Genomic DNA, 17,386 nt, shown 5'->3' with positions numbered 1-17,386 from the left:
TCTAACCAAATATGGGAAGGAGCATACTGCTTCCTTTCGCCTTTCAGCCCCAAACAAGGAACCCTCAGGCAGTCGCTTTCATGACAAACTATTATGTGTTAAATTTATATTTACTGACAAAGAAATAAAGGGAGACTAGTATAGATCTATTTACTAGAGGTTTAGTAAATGGCTTAGAGGTTAATACATCTGCCAGCAAGCCCAGGTTCGAATCCCAGAAGGATTCGGGAGAAGGGCGGTATAAAAATTAAATAAATAAATAAATAATGTTAGAAGTTCTCACTGTAGATAAAGAGGTATCAATCATCAAGAAAACTACTTTAAATAAAATGCTACCACCATCTTCACTTTTTTGACACTTCCTCGCCCCCCCCAGGCCACTAAATGCAGAGGTTGCTGTATTTGGCATTCTGTAGACAAGAGTTCCATCTGATGGTGTAATAGAGCTTTATGTGCCCTGACACTTAAAGAGCTACAAGCTGAGGAGTTGGTTTGTAAGGAGCTAAGAAGATTTGTTTGTTGTTGTTCAATCGCTAAGTCATGTCCACCTCTTCATGACCCCATGAATCATAGCATTTGCTAGAAAGTGATGGGACCAGATGCCATGATCTTAGTTTTTTTTAATGTTGAGTTCAGGTCAAAGACTTGAACTGAACCTTCTCCTAATCAAATAGAGTTTGGCTCCAGGTTGTAGTTTTATTTACTGATTATATGTAAATTAGATATAGATCAGAGGTGGGTTCTACTTACCTTTACTATTGGTTCGCAATGGGGCCGCACACATGCGCAGAAGCATTCTGATGATGTCGGGGTCGATGGGCGGAGCCTCCCACCAGTTTTACTACCGGTTCTATAGAACCGGTGCGACCCAGGGGCAACCCACCACTGATATAGATTATCAACTAATGCTCTCCAAATATGTCTTATATTTGGAGATAGAACTTGCATGGTTATACTTTCTGAGTATCATGGGAATTATAGTCCAGTGACTCCAAAGAAGGCATCAAGTAAGAATACATAGATATACTGTATGTGGACAAGGGCAAGCATAGCAACCTGCATGGATATAAATATAATTTGGTCATTATAACATCAAAATAGTCAAGGTACATTAAAAATATCTCAGATCTTTCTGAGGGAGATTGGTGGTTCAGAAATGTGAAAAATAAATGAGAATATGTAAATAAATAAATACATTAATTCAATAAAATTAAATGTGAAAAATCTGTGCATTATTTGATTTGTGATACATTTTAACTTCAGAGCCTTTGGTATAGTAATTTACTATCTATTATACCGTAGTATATAATATACGTATACATATATATACATAACATACACACACACATAATATAATATTATATATTATATATTATATATTACTATAATATAGTAATAACCTTTAATATAATATATGCAAATTTTAATAATAATTTTGCATATAGTCAAGTGTTGCGTACATAGTATTTGTATTGTTATTTTACAAATTTAAGTACCAAGTGTAGAATTAAGATACAGCAGCAGAACAACTGCTTAAAATTAGAGAGATGTTTGCTTCCTTCAGCAGTTTCTTGGTAACAAAAAGATCATGAGCTTCTCACCTGCATGTAGCATTGAGAGGATTTAATTGCTCTCAGATCTTCACCATGGAAGCAATTCCCATTGGTTTGGAGCAAAAATTCATGCAGATGATGACACTTATTGATGATTGATGAGGCATAGAGATGTTTTCAAAAACATTGTACTACGGTACTTTTATTGAATTAAAACATTTCTGAAGAAATACCTATGCAAAGACAAGATTGTGGTATCTATGCAGGATTTCATAGCAACCACCTCTGAGAAGATCTTGTCCTGTGGGAGGAGGTTCGTGCTACATGAACTGTATCTAATTAAAGATATTATTCTTGGAATATTTGTCTAAAAAGAAATAAAAAGAATGAACAAATCATATGACTCTGATAAGTTTCTGAAGTCTGGCATCCTTGCCTGCCAATGTAAATTAAAGAATTGAAAAAGCATAACAAAATCTGTTTGCTTCTAATGAGCAAGATATTTACGATACCACTTTGGTAGCAATATGCAACAAAAGATATTTCTAGAGTTAAATATATTATTTATTTAGATGTTTTAAAGAAAAAAAAACCTCCTAATTTGTTATTACCATGTTGTAAGAAAATGATATAATATAAATTTATAATATTGCAATATAACAATTATATCTTACTGTAAGATAACCTATAACTTGGGGAGGGGTGGTTCTGGAGAAGACAAAAGAAACCAACTTTAATGGTTCTTGAAAGATGGATTTATAGAAACCAGATCGTTTTTTGCTTCCAGCCCAATCTCTCTTTGGTTATGTACACGGGTGGGTTCTACTTACCTTTACTACCGATTTGCAACGGGATTGCACGTGTGTGCTCGCTTTGCTCGCTCACGCACCTTGCTTCTGCACATGTGCAGATAGCTGATGACAACATCTGGGGCATCTACTACGGGTTCTTGTGAACCAGTCTGAACAGGGGGCAACCCACCACTGGTACAGTAGCTTGAAAGTTGCAAACGAGGAATTAAAACAGCACCTGATAGGAAGAAGCCATAGTTGTCTCTGCCTTCTTTCCTGCCTAGAATTGTCTTCCAAGGCGCCCTGTGGTCAGTACTTAGTTCATCCCTGAAACTGATGGATAGATTGGCACTCAGAAATAGCGATGAGCTCATTCAGCATAATAACTATCTAACAACATTTATTATTCAAATTCTTGAAATTATAGTAATTGCACTCCAAACCCTTCAGTGGAGATCAAGATCCAAATTTAGAATGCCTTTGGTCTCAGAATTACATATTCAAAGTGACTTGGTTTTTTTTTATCCCTTTACAATGCTTAAATTTTTTTTGTAGACATGGAGCTGTATTTCACGAGTAGCCCCTTTTTTCCACTGGAACAATATTCCTGCAGGAATAACTATGATCACCACATCAAAGCCACAAGAGATGAGGCTTAAAGGCAAAAAATAACTAAAGGCTCAGAGTCATGATTTTCTTCTCTTCCTGACACCTTATTTCCCCAACATCCTCTGGCACTCTTCTTTCTCTTACCTATCATGCAGCAAGTAACAGTAAAGATTTGTTTTATTGTGTAACACACCAAGGGGGAAAAATTATTAATTGTTCTAACTGTCAGAAAATTATTCCTTAATTCTAAATTGCTTCTTTCCTTGATTAGTTTCCACCCATAGCTTCTTGTCCTGCCCTCAAGTGCTTTGGAGAATAGTTTGACATCCTCTTCTTTGTGGCAGCCCCTGAGATATTGGAACACTGCTATCATGTCTCCCCTAGTCCTTCTTTTCATTAAATTAGACATACCCAGTTCCTGCAACCGTTCTTCATATGTTTTACCTCCAGTCCCCTAATCATCTTTGTTGCTCTTTTCTGCACTCTTTCTAGAGTCAACATCTCAACATCTTTTTTACATCGTGGCGACCAAAACTATATACGTTATATATAATACTTGAGATGCCACAGTTCCATGATATTGACTAATTTAAATAAGCGATTTAAATTGCTGTTGCACAATTCACTATCTATTGCAATAGATACTGTAACTGTCTTGTGCTTTATATCTTGATGTGGCTTTCATTTGCCTTGCCTTAGCAGATTCTATTATCTCCCTACACTCCATCTTGCCATTATGTTGTCATGTGTCATTTGTCATTGCATTGCAAATCTGAAATTACTTGCTGGGATGTGGAAGTAACTGGTCACAATCTTAGGAAAATTTATCTGTGAATTTTGAAGCAAAGAGGTTCTGCCTTAAGTTTTGATGTTAGGAAGCAGTTATCTGGAGAATGTAGCATCTAAGAAATTCCCATAATAGAACAAGTAAGTAGAAGAAAGACTAAGAAGCACATATTTGTCCCATCCTGCTTTTTCATATTTCACTAATTTTTTTCTTATTTATATTGGAATCTGATTTGGTATCCCAATTCTGAGCTTCAAAAGGCTAGAGGTCGTGTCAAAATATAATTAGTATAGATTGTAGAATGAACTTGGATAATATCAAAGTAATGCTTTTTTAAAAATGGCACATTACTATAGACCATCTGGCAGGGTGTTTTTTTAAAACTCCAACATATGTTATATGTCATCAGATATAGCTTTACATTTTTAGTGCAATAATCCAGACTAAAGAGAAGAATGAGTAGGCTGCTCTGTCTTTTTGGCAATGTCACTATCACTCGGTTATATCAAGCAAAAGTAGATCTACTTCATTTCTGGTTTTTGTCTGAAATGGCAAGACACAGAGGCAATTAAAAATACTCAATTGTAAATTTGAGAAAATGTAGCCCTCACTTAGTGATCCCAATTGGGATTGGCAACTTGGTATTAAGCAAGGCAATCACTAAGTGAAACTGTGTTTATGATCTTACTTCAGCTTTCCTTTCCTTAGACCTGCAAAGGTTATAAATATGAGGATTCGTCGCAAAGTGACTTTTTATCACTGTCATAACAGTGAACAGTCGTTAAGCAAGGCAGTTGCTAAGACTAACTGTAAGCAAGTAAATATAAGAACCTAATAATTTTTTTTAGGACATCCAGTTTTCAAATGCTTTTGATAGTTGAATGATCCCCTAATGAGTTAGTTTACCAGCTAGCTAAAGTTATTATTAGGTGGAATAAATAGTAGAACCAACTCCCTGCAGTGGCAGCTGCTGAGGCAGAAAACTCTTCAGGGAGGCTCCCCAGTCTTTCAATCTAACGGCTCTTCAGAGCAATACCACTGTGCCAACCCATAATATATTATTCTCAGGACATCTTCTTGAATGATGCATAAAGGACAGCATTTAGGAAAGAGTAAGTCAGGGAAGATGCTAAGGAGAGAGTAGAGGTACTAACAAAAGAGAAAAATTGTAGCTCACGGTTGACATGAGCAGTTCTTGATGCTTCTGAGCTTGGTTGTTTTCTCAGAGAGCACCAAGGACTCCTTAGAGCAGCGGTGTCAAACTCAAGGCCCACGGGTGCTTAGATCTGGCCCATGGGGCCACCCTGGAAACAGCGAAGGACTGGCCTTCAGTGCCTCTGCCAGCAAAAACGGAGCTTGGGAGGGCTGCATGTGGCACTCCCCAGCTCCATTTTCACTGGCAGAGGGTTGCAGGAGGCCGTCGCAGCCAAAGCGGAGCTTCAGAGCTCATATTCACTGGCAGAGCGCTGGGGCCATCACAGGCGCTCCCGACACGAGTGATGTCGAGCTGGCCACACCAGTGATGAAATTCAAATTTTTTTTACTACCAGTTCTGTGGGTGTGGTTTGGTGGGTGTGGTGTGGCTTGGTGGGCGTGGCAAGGGAAGGATACTGCAAAATCCCCATTCCCATCCCACTCTGAGGCCAGCCAGAGGTGGTATTTGCCAGTTCTCCAAACTACTCAAAATTTCTACTACCGGTTCTTCAAACTACTCAAAATTTCCACTACTAGTTCTCCAGAACCTGTCAGAACCTGCTGGATTTCACCTCTGGGCTACACCCACCCTGGCCATGCCCCCCACAGGCTCCCAATGTCAAACACAAGCCTCATGCGGTCCTCAATGAAATTGAGTTTGACACCCCTGCCTTAGAGAGTAGAGGGGAATCAGTACAGGGTGGCAAATCTTCTTGCCTTAGGAGGTGGATTTTCTTCAGACGCTCATGGAGTTGATGACAAATGGCAACAGAAGAGCCTCAGGCAGCTGGGTCTATCTTTAAATTCCCCACAATGTCCTGAGTTAGCATCTTCTTGCAATCTTGTGGGAAATGAAAAAGGCAGTTCCTGCACCTAAGTATTTAGGAAGAATATTAAAGTGGGAAAGAGGTCATCTGGTTTTCTCCAAAATATGAAGGACTGTGCTCCACTTTTATAAAATGTTTCAAGACCATCCTTTTTAGCTATATAAGTGTGATAGGCTTCATTTTGTTCTACATTCAACCAGCCCCATTCAGTTTAAACACCGATTTAAAATATTTTTATCAGAATATTTACATATACATATATATATGTTCGCATTTGTTAGCTGACTAGAGTGGCTTGTGGATAGAAAGAAAAAGATGGTTGTCATTTAGCAGCTACCTAAGATACATCAAATAGTAATTTTGGCCTAGTGGCAGTCCTCCACCACTGTTAAAGTTTTTCATGTGGTCCCTTGGGAAAATTAATTGCCCACCCCTGAAATACAGGGAGTGCAAACGATTTGTTATCTACCTCTAAAAGTTTGGGTGCATGTAGGTATTCTTTGTAATCTCACTTATTTTCTATGCTGACAATTATGACTAATAATTAAAGTTGCAATCCAAACCCCTTTGGAAGTTCACAGTGCACAGAAAACATAATAATACATTATAAACAACAGGCTGTTGAAGTTCCTACACGTAGCAGTGAAAGGCTCCTTGGTTTTTTGATTGTTGTTCAGGGATGGTCAATCCCCATATGATGCCTGTCTGTCACCAGAGCTTCCTTCAGACCCAATCGCCAACAGTTAGAAGTAACTTCCTGCTATTGTGAGATAGAAAACATGCCATTCATGTCGTGTTATCTCTAATATAGCATAATATTATTTTGAAAAGAGAAAAAGACCCCACTAGCTTCCTCTCAAAAAATTCCAGAAAGTGTTAAATTATCCTGGTGTGTATGTATGTATGTGTACATACCCAGGGGTGTATTCTACTTACCTTTACTACCGGTTCACAACGGGGTTGTGCGTGCATGCTCGCTTCGCTCACTTGTGCGTGTTCACGCACTTCTGCACAGAAGCTTCCTGATGACGTCGGGGTTGGTGGGCAGAGCCTCCCGCCGGTTTTACTACTGGTTCTATAGAATCAGTCCGAACTGGGGGCAACCCACCACTGATGTGTATGTGTACAAGAGAAAGAGTGGGAGGGAGAGTCACATCCGCTTTGTATCATCATTATGCTCTCTATGGCCCCTGCCTTCCTTTCAAATGTTAGGTGCAACTAAGATGATCCGCAACATCTAGCCAGATACTTCTGCATAGTTCAGAAGCAAATCATCTTAATGTGACAGTCCTATGGTTTTATTTTGTATATTTAATATGGTAGCAATGTGGCTATCCCATCGTCACACAATCTGCTTTTCCTAGAAAAACTTCTTGGAAAGCATGCCTGGAAAAAAAAATAATGCAATATAGAACGGTCAGGAGTTTGCAGATGAAGAAAGAAAAACAAGTTAGGGGGTGGAGTGTGGTAAAACCAGATCAAAGTATAGTTTGAGGCACAGAAGAAATGGTGGGGATCAATTAGCACATTCAAATGACATGCTGCATGGAATTGACGTAGTTGTCTGGATTTAGACCTTCTGCCAGCCTCAAAATTTATATTGTATACTGTTCAGACAGTTCAAGTAGATTCCAGTTAAAACCAAGCACAGAATCAACAACTTATAGAGCAGACAGCATGCTCAAGATTTGAGTTTCACTTGTGACACATAGAAGATGAACGGGGTATAGATGGGGTTCATTCCTTCCAGATGAGTCATTGTGGAATAGCTAGCCCTACAGATTCCAAGCTCAAGGAAATTGCAGCAGCAGTTTGAGGCCCAAACAGGATACACTAGATCAAATTGCTAATCGGGCTGAAGAAAACCAACCAGATTTTCTGAACTACTTTAAAAAGTGTATATTACGCTATTCAGTAAGTCATGCTCACACCAGTGAAAAATTCAGTTTGGTTAATACTGGAGTAGCACTTTTATAAATCCGATTATTTTGATTTTTCTTTTTAATCTTTTTAGTAGAACCTTTCTACTAGTTTTAATTGAAAAGCGGACACAATTACTTTAAAGAAATGAAACAATGGGTTTTTATAAATCAGAACAAAAAATCTGGTTGTAGAAAATTGTCACACACATATGGCAATCATCAAACTATAATGTGAACTTTTCTGAGCAGTCCATCCCAATTTTCTTTCCTCCCAATCCTCTTTTCTCTGTCAGTCTTTGTCCTGCATGCTCTTTATCTCTAATTCCTTCTCCTTGGAAAACAGCAACACTGGATATTTTGTTTGTCTTTTAACTTTTGCAAATGATTAGACTTGGCTGCAAAGGAAGGGAACAAATTAGGACATCTCCTAAAGACAATTTTTCAAAAAGCAAAGAGTGCTGGATTTGGGAGTCCTCCAGACTACTGGACTTAGTCCTGTTTTTAATATTGTGACATCACAGCTGGAAACCATCACTTGTGGCTTCTAAACTGACAGATTCCACATGGAATCTGAAGAGTTTCCTTGTGAGTTATTATTTCCCCTTGTGTGGGGGGTTCTTATAGCTGGTGCGGGTCTTTTCATCCTCTTGCTCATTGTAATGATGAACATTTATGTAGTACTTATATGAAATTATGATTTAGTTAAAGTTCCTCATTGCTGCAAGAATGTTAGTTCTCTGTTTAAATCTTCTGTGGAAAACAATACAAATTAAATATGCTTTCATCAGCCTTGCATGTACCCAGAAAAGCCTTCTTGATTCAATTAAACTTGGCTTAGTGTAATTAACTCTGATCTGTCTCTTAACTACCGTGTTTTCCCAAAAATAAGTCCCTGTCTTATATTTTTTTGAACCCCGAAATAAGTGCTCGGCCTTATTTTTGGGGATGTCTTTTTTATTTTTATTTTATTATAACACAATATGACAAACACAAAACACAAAACACACACATATATATACTCTGTTTTTACAGCTATTTCATGGTGGTCATTTTTGGGGAGGTCTTATTACTTTGGGACACATGGAGCAAGATGGGGCTCCTCTTGCCGTCTTACCTGATTTCCAGGTCTGTCTCCCTAACCCTAACCAGAGGAAATGGCGGGGACTGGCTGCGCATGTATTTTAAATAGTTTCAGGGAGGGCTTATTTTCAGGAGGGGCTTATTTTAGCGCATGTGCTCAAAAGCCTGATTGGGCTTATTATCAGGGAATGCCTTATTTTAGGGGAAACAGGGTATGCTATGCTACGCTTATAAGCAAGAAATGCTAATTTGCAGAATTTTCTTAACAAACTTTCCTATTTCTCTGTTGTTTAGTTCAGAAAATCCTTCTTTTCAGCTAGCATCTATGAACACACAATAGTGAATTGACTGCCTAATTGTGTTTCATAAACCAATCTATGCTACCCTTTAATCTCTAGCAGCTGCAAAGACCAGATGAGAAAATGGTGACAAAGAGTAACAGGAAACTTGCTTCTTTTAAAGCAATTTTGGCCTTTAGAGGAAGGAAATAAACTTGACAATAGTATTGGGATAACTCTATATTTAGGTTCATATAGTTTGGTAATCACTGTAATAGTCAATGGCACGTCAATTCCTATCAAATGGCTCTCTTTATAACCAACAGATTAGGTTGCTTCGATGAAGGATTTCATATTAGATTTTTGAAAAACTTTCCAAGTGAGACTGGTGTGTAATTTTAGCTTTGGGTGTAAGTTTCAACTTCCAAGTTTGCAAACCCTTGTTGGAGCAAAGCAGCTGATGGCTCATTAAGCAGTTTGATGGACATTATGCTTTGTTCTGATCAAGGTTGTTGAAGTGCTGTTAGAATAGCTCTGAGGTCTTAGGGAGAATGACTGTTTAAAAATGGAAGCTATTTTTAAAACAAGATCAATTTGTTCTGTTTATTTACAGAATTGGTGTAATTTTTTAAAAACTGTACAGGCAGTCGCAGGTTAATGTACAATTTAAGGACAACCCATAGATATGAATTGATTGCTTATTACTAAAAGCTAAAACTGGCAGATGTTGTCATTCCTTGAGTTGACAATCCATTGAAACTGTGCAATACTTTCAGGAATCACTGAAGCAGCACATTTTCAAGATTCAGCCTGTTTTCAGAAATTTTCAGTGGTGTCTGAAAGCATTGTGTAGCTTCAGCAGTTTGTCAGCTCAAGGAAGGACAACACTGTCTGCCATTTTTACTAATAGGTAGTTCATTTGTAAAGTACAAATTCTAAGTTAAGTTTGAGCTAAAGTCAAAGTTAGGTAATGGAACTAGTTCTTAACTTGAGGACTGCCTATACCTATATTATTGTTACTCTTCAGTGCATTTTCCTATTTCTTTGCATATTTTTTTGGAATTTTACACTTTTCCAGGTGAGCATGAGCAGATTTACCAAAAAACAAAATAAAAATTCACAAATCTTTATATTTATTTTTCATAAATCTTTATATTTATTTTACATGTCTAATGTCTACACAATAGGGCAGAAAGGCAAAATATCAAACAACTGGATCAGTAATACTGCTAATGACTTTCGGCCCAAGCATTTGCTAGATAAGTACCACTGGGCCTTAGGACAACTGAAGCATATCCCACTTCCTAACACTTTCTAAACACATGGGCCCATCTCAAAACAGTCTGCAATTATCACCATTGGAGCCATGATGAGAATTCAGGATAAACTAACCAGAACCAGCCAACCGAGCTTCTAGCTCATCAATAAGGAAATGAAAAAAATGGTTTTTAGCCAAGATCCCAATCTTCATCTTTGCCTTGCACCTGATTTTTTTTTTAACAAGTTATAACTGCAAAGCTTGATGTGAGGACATAAGGGTGCTGTATCAGCTTTGCAGCTGTTGGAGAAAAGAGTTAAGAAGTTGAGATATAGGGATTGGCAGCAGTTTCTGTCAAGGGGAAATCCTCCCTCTGTGCAATTCTTCAGGGTCTAGTTTCCATTTTGCAATTAGAACTAGGCTGCAGCTGAGCTGGCAAGAAACTGACTTGCTATGGGATCACAGGGCACATCATGGCTCTAGAAGGAAAGTCAAGTTCCTTCTAGAGTAAATGTCTCCTAAATGTCAGGAGTAAGCAACCCAAGGTTTGGGTCTGGCTCACTCAGAAGCAGCAAGTCTGTCTGGACTGTATCACTTCAGGTAAGGCTTTGCTGTGCCCAACTGCTCCCTTGTAGAAAATGATGCCTGCAAACAGAAGATAGGACACTGTTACGAAGATGGCTTTAATTTTACTGCCTGATTTTTATATCTATGGAGATGCAGGGACTAGATTGATTTGTGTGTCCAAATAATATTCCATTCTGTGAACTTTTGCTTGCAACTTGATGTAGGCAATCTAGATTTACTGCTTCTGTTGGAATTCAGGGTAGGTTTGAATCCTGACATATCCCATACCCATGGCTTATTATTTTCTGTTAAGGGCTTAGTCAAGACTAGATGCAGTTTTATTATTATTTTTTAATTCTCAAAAATATTTTTGTTAACTGAAACTTTTCTTTAGCAAATCTCTAGTATCTCATTTAAGATAATCTACTGCTGTGAATGTTTTTAATAAGGTCTGATTTGGGAAGGATGCAAAATATCCACCACTGTAGGTGGGTTGCAAATATCTGCGAGACCTTTAGAGACTAGATGGCAGCAAAGAGTTTTGAGTATCTCTTTGTTACTGTCTAGCAGTTGTCCAGATGTTTGCAGACAGGTTGTGGTATCCTTTGCAAGTATATATACACCCAGCAAATTGTCCTCATTTGTAGAATGTGCTGACACCTAAACTTGAGGTGGATCAAAAGAAAACCAAAGAATGTGAATTAACCTGATGCTCTCCAATATATTGCTCTCCATGTGTGTGGGATTTAGATTTCCAGTTTGAGGAAGCTGGAATAGGAATTGAGTACTTTCATTCCATGCATAATGCTATTTTTGCTTTAAGATTCCACTATGCAGGCAAGCAAAGGAATTGGACCTTGTTTTATTAACTGGGTTGACCCCTTTCCCTTTTCAAAAGCAAGTCTTTCCTTCTATCTCTTAAGTGATAAGAAACTTGGACAAAAAGCAATGGAGATCAGTCTGTTATGTCTGAATGAACCCAGAATCTTATCAGTCCTGAAACCATGGAATGTCAAGTATTTCAAGCAAACCACAGTTAGATAAGTGAGTAAGAAAGCCTACTTTGGGATTATTCATAAACTGAATCATGATTCATTGTTTTAGCAGCACTAAAAGATGAGTGAAGTCTTAACACTCAGACCTATATTTTTTTTTTACTTTTTGCCATATGAATAAATTGCAGATTAAATTTACTGAACATGTACTTTTATCCCTTAACTGACTGTTCTTTGTGTGAAGCTTTTCTACATTAAAATTCATTTCTGCTGCCAAACTCAAGCTTGTTCAGCAAAGGAAAATCTCAGCAAGACTTACTTATTTTTCTACACAGGAGCAAAAGGATCCTGGAAACTTCCTGCATTTAGAAATGAATTAATAGGGCAATTTCTGATTGCCTGAAAAATGAGCATGAATTTTTTGTTTCAAGTATAGTCCCCATGATTTAGAATAATAACTGCCTTTTATTAAATTTGGCTTTGTTTTGTAATTGCCCAAAATTATTCTGCTTGTTGGGAATGAGGTGGTAAAAATATAACTAATACAAACCATGTATAATTCTTGCAGAAAAAAATTATAAAGACAGCCATAATTGCTTGTCTAAGTGCTCCATTATTTACACTTTTAATGAAAAACATATTTGTTACATACAGTGAAACTTTGACTTCATACAATGCATTTGTGAGTCCTTCTAGGTAGACCAGACCAAGAAATAATTTTCAATGTACCTCCTACCTCATATTTCAGTGAATTAGCAGGGTTTTTGAGCCTCATTCAAATATTACCTGGATGTTCTGGACTTAACAAATGTTTTGCCTCTTGACATCTTGGCAACAGCTAGCAGATCTCTGTCAAAGTCCTCTTCCTTACTTTCTTCATCAGGCTTCCTCCTGCAACACTTTTCTTCTGAGCCTCTTTCCTGTAGTTAGGAGTTCTTCTGTTAATGTGATAAACTGTTAAAGCTTTATCTAGAGCAATTAATATTCCTAGGTTAGTCTGAGACAATTTTTTAATGGACAACATTTTAATGGTATTAGTATGGCCTTACTGTAGCTTTTTTTGTTGTCTCTGAATCTGTCACACAGAAAAAAGCCTTCTTCTCAATTAATTCTACTACTTCTTGGGTTTCTTTTAATTCTTGTTCTGGAATTCCACTCTTATCTGTAATTGTAGTTTGGTTCCTAGTGAGCTTGGTCCAGCACTAGGCCAATTCTAAACTTGTCCTTCAGACCAGAAAGCAATAATTGAAAATGTCTTCTGGCATCAACACTAATGCACAATGCAGCCAGCAGTTTTGTGCTAAAATTTAAATCAACTTGAATCAACATTTATAGAATCCATAAAGCTAAGATGTAGCTCCTTTGTGGACTTTATTATTTTAATTCACAGACATTAGTTGCCATTATTTAGAACGACAAATTAAGTTTCCAAGACTTTGTGTAATAGAACACAAACAATAACTATTGCAGCCGTGATGGTCATACAAAGCATTGGTTGATCAGTCAAGAGGATATGACAACTTGATTGACATTTTATATACAATTCCATTTTAAAACAATGACTGGGATATATAGAATCCACATCCCCTCTTGTTCAGCCACATGGAAAACATCTGTTGAGACTTCTTCAGTTTGAGCTGAAATATCTGAACAGCTGTAGATAGTTAATTTATTGGTAGTTGAATGAAGAGAAGCCCAATTCATTTCCACTGCTTCCAACAGGTCCCAGATGAGATTATACCTTCAGTGCATTTGTCAAACATTTTAGCCGTCTTAACAGGAACAGATTAAACTTGTATTATTCACCACCCTGGGAATGGCAAGAAGCTGCAGAACACAAATATCTCAAGACAGGCTTTCCACTGTTCCCACTCTGTTATACTTGAGAAATAGGCAGCTGATATGCATTTTTCAACATTAGTGGCAGAAAAGAAACTCCCAAGACCAATATCATATAAAGCAATTTCAGCTAGGGAGGAATTTGCAAAGCTGAATTATACTGTATATTCCAAGAGACTGTGGTGGCAAAGATATGCCAGAATTAATAATCAAGGAATCTCCACTTCCATCTGAAATAGAGCTAAAACAATATAATTTTGCTTCAGACTCATACATTACCAGATTCATTTTCTTTAATGTCTAGGATTGCAATCCTAATTATATTGGGCACAAATCCCATTGAACTGCAGGAGTCAGGAGGAACATATAGGATTGCTGTATAGCAACATTATTCACAAATGGGATAATAATTACATACTGATCAGCTTTAGTACTTTGTTGTGAGTGGATTGCCCAATTTTTCAAGTACTCTTCAATTACACATTTTCCGCCTGTTAGTGATACTGTAAAGCCAGTCCTGCAACATACATAGAATTGGAGATGCAGTTTGTGCTTGTTATAAATTAAGCTTGTTGTGCAATATCTCTATCACACGAAAGCAAGACAAGAACCACTTATCTTAACACACGTCATAACTGATCACATTGTAATCAAGATACTTACTGAAAATCAGAATTGCGACTTGAACTGGGGCAGGAGATATTCATGCCAAGCTAGCTATTTATGGGAGCTAAGCAAATGCTGTTAATCTCCTTTGGTTGAAAGACAGCTGCCAGAGTCCAATGGTCTTCTACTCTGAATCAGCTGACTCATGGGGTCACCAGGGCATCTGGGGCCTCTATGAGTTTTAATCTAGAACAGGGGTGTCAAACTCACGGTGTCATGGCGGCGTCACGTGACATAGCGGGATTTCCCCCCCCTTCACTAAACTGGGCATGGCCATGGCCAACATGTGACATATTTGGCCCATGGGCCGGGAGTTTGACAGCCCTGATCCAGAACAAAGGTGAAATATGTTTTCTTCTGATGGGTCCTTGGTGCTCTCTGAACTTGGTTCTTGCAAATGTTTTATTACCCAAATTAGATAATATCGGTGCTAGTAAGGAATGGGTTTTCCTCTCAGTTTATATTCTAGTAGTTTGTCCTGTCAATGTTGGTGGGAGTGGTCATAGAAGTTCTTTGGTTTGGCTATTTATTTTTGGCTTGCTTAGCAGTTCCTTTGGGTTTGGGTTATTGTTTGACTATTCATCTGATGTTAATCTTGGAGTTAATCTATGCTCATCTGGGTGCTGATTGCTGGCGGAGAGGTGTTCTGGTATTTTTGTTCCCTTTTTGACTTGTTGATTGTCTCTTGCATAGTTTGTAGATTTTGTTTGTGTCTATGTGTCTATTGAGGAATAATTTCTCAGTGCCAGGCTTCTAGAAATTCCCTAGCATTTTTGGAATTAGTATGGTCTAGAATGGTCACAGTTGAAATTATGATTAATTTCACAACATATGGATGGATTTAAAGAGTTTTCATCATGTCTTTTGACAGCTAGTTGCTGTTTATGGATGTGTTTTACCAATCTTCTGCCTGTTTGTCCTACATAGTGGCTATTGCAGTCATTACACTGTATTTTGTAGGTGACTCCTGTTTTTTCTTCTGGGGCTGCTGGGTCTTTTGGTTTACTTAGGATGTTTTGAAGTGCTTTAGTTGGCTTGTTTGCTATGCTGATTCCATATGGTTGTAATAGTCTGTTGGTGATTTCTGAGATGTTCTTGATGTATGGCAGTGTTATTCTTTTTATAGGGCTTGTGTTGGTTGTGCTGTATCAGGTTGAGTCAGGCACATTTTGATAAAGTTCCATGGATATCTGTTTTATTGGAATCTATATATATAAAAGCCAAATACTACTCACTCATCACAAAATCTCCAGAATGGTAAAGCCCACAAACTTGAAATTTGCACATATATGGATTATGGACTCTTGCTTTCTAGGTACTTGCTAAGAAAAGATTTGTCAAAATGACCATCAGATCATTAGTATTTCATATACAGTATTATATTCACACACTCTGATGCTAAGGAGTTAGACATTTTACTCCCCCTCCCAACCTGAAAGGAACTCTGTCCCAACTGCCAGTTGCCTTATATTAACACACTCTGATGCTAAGGAGCTAGACGTTCTTTTCTCCCTCCCCACCTGAAAAGAACTCTTTTCCAACTGCCAATTGCCTTATATTAACACGCTCTGATGCTACTCCTTTGCTAAACCGGGCATGGGTGTGGCCAGCATATGACTCATCTGGCCTGCAGGCTGGGACATTCTACTCCCCCTCCCCTTCTGTTCCAACTGCCAGTTGCCTTATATTAACACGCTCTGATGCTACGGAGTTACACATTCTACATTAAGTTTCAGGCTTTAAGTGTCAATTTATCATGCCCGATCACATAGTTTCGTAGCGAAGCATGGGCATGTAGCTAGTATATTATATAGATGTTCTGTTTCCTTTTTTCTGCTGTTCATGGTTGTTGCACTGAGTTCTTAAGTAGCTTCTCTTGTGAGAGATTGGGTTGTTGCTTTGGCAGTAGACCACTTTGTTGATGGGTGCAGATGTTTCTACATTGCCATTGTGGTCTCTGCTGATCAGGATATCCAGGAATGGTAGCAAGTTGCTGTTTTCTTCTCTAGTAAACTGGATTCCTTTGAGGATGTTGTTGATGGTTCTGTGGGTGTTCTATAATTGGTCCTCTTTTATTATGGTGAAGGTATCACCTATATATCTGACCCATATTTTGGGTTGTATTTGTGGAAGTGCTATAAATTGCACAACAACCTCCTTTATAAGTCCTGAAAGCAGTGATCCCATAGATCTACCCTTAATTGGAGATTACTCTCAAATTGGAAATATGTAGTTTAAGCAGAGGTTTATGAGATCCATAAATCCTGGGTGTTTCAATCTTTGTGTATTTAGTTAAGTCAAGTGTGCTGTGGAGCAACATGTTTATAGATTATTTGGCTAATTCCAGATTTATGGATGTGAAAAGGGCTATGATATCAAATGAGGCCATCTCCATGCATACACAAGCATGACATACTGTATCTCTCCATCCAATCATATCATTACTGGAGACCCCTACATATAACATTGCAAAACAATTAAAAAAAAAAAGCTTGGGCACCTCAAAAGAAGCAAACACTCCATCAAAAAAAGGGCCTGGTGGCTCAGCAGACTGATAGCATTGTGATTAACACCAGCTGTCTGCAATTACTGTAAGTTCGAATCTCGCCAGGCTCAAGGTTGACTCAGCCTTCCATCCTTTCTAAGGTAGGTAAAATGAGGATCTGGATTGTGAGTGCAATAAGCTGACTTTGTATAAATATACAAAAGTATGAAGGCTATTGCTTAACGCATTGTAAGCCGCCCTGAGTCTCCGGAGAAGGGTGGCATATAAATCAAACTTAAAAAAAAACAAAAACTCCTCACTATGGTGCCTTCAAACAATTGGTGATGTGGCTATAGATGAGGATGACATTTCACATAGCCTCATTTGATGTTTAAACTTGCATAACTGCAGCCCTTCTATTTACTGAAGAAATATGGCCCAGGTTGTTCTGGGTGGAGAAGGGCTCTTTTGTCCACTGACATAGACTATTTTTTAAATAAAGGCTATATTTAATATATCTGGCAAACAATGTTTC

General features: G+C 38.0%; 1 long non-coding RNA gene across 1 annotated transcript; it reads right to left on the bottom strand.

Annotated features, from left to right (window-relative positions):
• Positions 1–10,819: 10,819 nt before the first annotated feature.
• On the bottom strand, positions 10,820–14,397 carry LOC148113069 (uncharacterized). Its single transcript, XR_015728585.1, has 3 exons — positions 14,364–14,397; positions 12,648–12,781; positions 10,820–10,944 (listed from the first exon to the last, which is right to left on the bottom strand). It is a non-coding gene; the product is annotated as an uncharacterized LOC148113069 (long non-coding RNA).
• Between the last annotated feature and the right edge of the window lie 2,989 nt (positions 14,398–17,386).

Source organism: Pantherophis guttatus, chromosome 6, assembly GCF_059756535.1.
Source record: "Pantherophis guttatus breed Tessera chromosome 6, ASM5975653v1, whole genome shotgun sequence".
NCBI classification, from domain to species: Eukaryota; Metazoa; Chordata; class Lepidosauria; order Squamata; family Colubridae; genus Pantherophis; species Pantherophis guttatus.
Note: the sequence above shows the minus strand (reverse complement) of the source record. Positions and strands in the feature narration are given on the sequence as shown.